General features: G+C 44.7%; 1 pseudogene across 1 annotated transcript; it reads left to right on the forward strand.

The window, feature by feature from the left end:
• Window positions 1-2,990: 2,990 nt before the first annotated feature.
• On the forward strand, window positions 2,991-3,621 carry LOC308473010 (protein mago nashi homolog pseudogene; annotated as a pseudogene). Its single transcript has one exon. The product of its transcript is annotated as a protein mago nashi homolog pseudogene (transcript).
• The last annotated feature ends 400 nt before the right edge of the window (window positions 3,622-4,021 follow it).

Here is a 4,021-nt window from a genome sequence, read left to right on the forward strand (position 1 = left end):
AGGTTAAAGTCAAAGGTCCGTATAGTTAAAGCTATGGTTTTCCCAGTAGTGATGTATGGAAGTGAGAGCTGGACCATAAAGAAGGCTGATCGCCAAAGAATTGATGCTTTTGAATTATGGTGCTGGAGGAGACTCTTGAGAGTCCCATGGACTGCAAGAAGATCAAACCTATCCATTCTTAAGGAAATTAGCACACTGGAAGGACAGATCGTGAAGCTGAGGCTCCAATACTTTGGCCACCTCATGAGAAGAGAAGACTCCCTGGAAAAGACCCTGATGTTGGGAAAGATGGAGGGCACAAGGAGAAGGGGACGACAGAGGACGAGATGGTTGGACAGTGTTCTCGAAGCTACCAGCATGAGTTTGACCAAATTGCGGGAGGCAGTGGAAGACAGAAGTGCCTGGTGTGCTCTGGTCCATGGGGTCACAAAGAGTCGGTCACGACTAAACGACTAAACAACAACAGGCGGAACAATGTGTGTTTGCACAATTTTATGGGTACCTCACTAGCATCAGTTAATCCAACAGATCAAATTAGCAGGAAATGCAATATAAAGGCCATTCGACTGCATTTCCCCATTTAATTGCTTCTGAAGTATTTGGGAGGCAGGAATTGGGTGCTTGTAAATATTCATCCAAGGCTGGCAAGAAACAATTCTGTATGCTCTGCATTATTGCACTAATCCTCTTTAATTTTTCTTAAAAATAGAAAGCCTGTACACCACGTAAGTAGGCAGCCTGCAAGCCATTTTATTTTCTTTAGAGTAGAACTTGTGTTGCAAATGGCAGGAAGCCATGAGCCACAAAAATAAAACCATTCTAACCCTAGTGCTAAGTAAGGAAAACAAAGATGTCTCAGCAATTAGCAATATTATATATGAGTTTGACCAAACTGCGGGAGGCAGGGGAAGACAGGAGTGCCTGGCGTGCTCTGCTCCATAGGGTCACGAAGAGTCAGACACAACTAAACAACTAAACAACAACAACAACAACAAAGTCAAAGGGACTAAAGTCAAGAAATGGGAAGAGATCTATTGAGCTGGTGATCCAAATGGCCTCTGGCAATCAGGAGGATGTATTTTCCCTTGAGCTGAGCCTGTAATAATGTTTACATATTTACATGAAGTCCTAATGATCATTGGCCACCAAATGCTCTTGACACTATTAAAAGTGGATTTTGTCATATATATATATACCAACTTTCCTAAGAATGCATTTCATGCACTCCTTGGAAGGCTAGCCATATGGCCTCAAACCAGCTTAAATTCAAGACTGTCTTTTAGTTCTCTTTGATTTCTGCATTGACAGTAATACTATAAAACTATCAATCTTTTTTTTTTTAAGGGCTTTGTTTAGGTACACACCTAGACCAGGGGTAGTCAACGTGATGTTCTCCAGATTATTTTGGAAAGTGTGTTCTCCTTCATGGAGAGCATGTGTTGCGGTGGGGTCTTCCAAGGCATCCCACTGTTGCTGGGCGGGTAAAGGTAGTTGGCCACCATTGCGACTGGGCTCCTCTTTGTCATTGGGGAGAATTTGATGTTGCCATTTTATGACTGACAGCCAAGAAGTTTTATATTCCCTGCGCGCAGCGTTGAGCTTCCTCTTTTCACTGCGAGCATCAGATCCCCCGCCCACCCTCCCTATATTTAGGGTTGTTCGCTTGACCTTGCTATGCCTGTCATGGGGTCATCTGCTTTGGAGCGGGGGCCCGGTAGGAATTTTGTCCATTTGGCTGATTGGCTGGTGCCATTTGGTTTTTGCCTACTGTGCAGCAAATTGTCACAACTTGTAAGGTTGCGGTTAGGCATTGGTTTTTATTAAGTGGTTGGTGGAAGGGCATGGATTGGCTGTGCCTGCCCCTCCAATGCTGCTGCTGCAAGGGTATTCTGTTAAAGGAATCCAGGGGCTTGCCATGCTTTTGTTCAAACCCCTGTCAAGGGGCTAGGGCTATGCAAGAGTCCCTGAGAGCATTTGGGGAGAGGTGAGGGCATGGTTCCCAGCTCCATCTTTCTCCCCAAAATGTTTTCCCTTTCTGACTTTCGCGGGCGTGCGAATGTCAGTCTGCCCTGGGTGGGGACAGATAGTCGCAACCAATGCCTAAGCAACCAGTCACATTTTCTGTATTTTAATAAAGTTGTGGTCAAAATTTTGCCCAAAACCTTAAACAAAAATTCTGTGTGAATTGTGTTTTATTGGGGTGGCTTGGGGACCTCGACACGCAACTCCATATTCTATCAACTTTGACCATTCACCATGGTGACCGGGACTGATGTGAGATAGGGACCCATAACATCTGGAGGTCACCATAAGGACATAAGTGCCTGCTGGATCAGGCCAAAGGCCCACATAGTCCAGCATCCTGTTCTCATAGTGGCCCATCAGATACCTGTGGGAAACTCCCAAGCAGGATTTGAGTAGAAGAACACTCTTCCCTCCTGTGGTTTCCCAGTTACTGGTATTCACTGCTACCTTGCCTTAAAGGTAAAGGGTAAAGGGACCCCTGACCATTAGGTCCAGTCGTGACCGACTCTGGGGTTGCAGCACTCATCTCGCTTTATTGGCCGAGGGAGCTGGCGTACAGCTTCCGGGTCATGTGGCCAGCATGACTAAGCTGCTTCTGGCGAACCAGAGCAGCGTACGGAAACACTGTTTACCTTCCTGCTGGAGCGGTACCTATTTATCTACTTGCACTTTGACGTGCTTTCGAACTGCTAGGTTGGCAGGAGCAGGGACCAAGCAATGGGAGTTCATCCCAGCACGGGGATTTGAACCGCTGACCTTCTGATCGGCAAGTCCTAGGCTCTGTGGTTTAACCTACAGCGCCACCCGCGTCCCTTACCTTGCCTTAGGCATTTCTAAAACCACACAAGCAAACTATTGCAGTGGTGTGAGGGCTATGGGCTTCATTTTGGGCTTCTAGAAGCCAAAGGTTCCTGAGGTTTAATGAACTCTCAGCTTCTTGTTTAAGATGCGAGGACAAGGTCTCAGCGGGCCGGTGGGGAATATGCGGCCATGGCGAGCGATTTCTATCTGCGTTATTACGTTGGGCACAAGAGGAAGTTCGGCCACAAGTTTCTCGAGTTCCGCCCTGACGGGAAACTGAGATATGCAAACAACAGCAATTATAAAAATGATGTCATGATCAGAAAAGAAGCCTACGTACACAAACGTGTGATTGAAGAGCTAAAGAGGATAATCGATGACAGTGAAATCATGAAAGAAGATGATGCGTTATGGCCGCCTCCTGACAGAGTTGGCCGGCAGGAGCTTGAAATTGTAATTGGTGATGAACACATCTCTTTTACCACATCAAAAATTGGTTCTCTTATTGATGTAAATCAGTCCAAGGAGCCAGAAGGTCTAAGAGTGTTTTACTACCTTGTCCAGGACCTCAAGTGTCTTGTCTTCAGTCTCATTGGATTACACTTCAAGATTAAACCAAGATTAAGATTAAGTTGCTGTTCAAGATTAAATTGTATGGATTTAAATTTGTACTGTAAAGTTTCTTTCGGTGGGGTCACTTTCCATTCCTTATCTCTCATTGGTTTTATGTGTGTCAGATTTTTTAACAGAGTGAATTTAATAAATGCTAAAAAGCTTAAAAAAAGAAAGATGTGAGGACAAGATCCACACTACGCCAGGGATAATGCAACCTTAATAAAATTCTCTAGGCACCCCTTCAAACAACTGTGTCAGTTATAAATATGCCAGTCAAATGCCAGCTAATTTCTTTTATGCCATGGTTTTGCCCTCCGGTGTCAGGTGATCATAGTATTACCGTAACCATAAAATACTATGTTTTCCTGCTATTCCCCTTTAAAGCCTACATTTTCTAAAAGCTATCTAAACCTGGCACGTAGATATGAAATTCAGCATTGTACCCTGAGTAAGGCCCTGTGGTGCTTTGACATTTCTGCAGCAAGATACTGAGAGCAGATGAACATTAGTCAGCATTTGATTTCTAATTGCAGTCTCAAAGCTTCAGGGATAATGTTCAAGTTGAAAGAGCGCAGCCTTT

The sequence above is a fragment of the Podarcis pityusensis genome (genome assembly GCF_964106645.2).
Source record: "Podarcis pityusensis genome assembly, chromosome: 3".
In the NCBI taxonomy this organism is placed as follows: Eukaryota; Metazoa; Chordata; class Lepidosauria; order Squamata; family Lacertidae; genus Podarcis; species Podarcis pityusensis.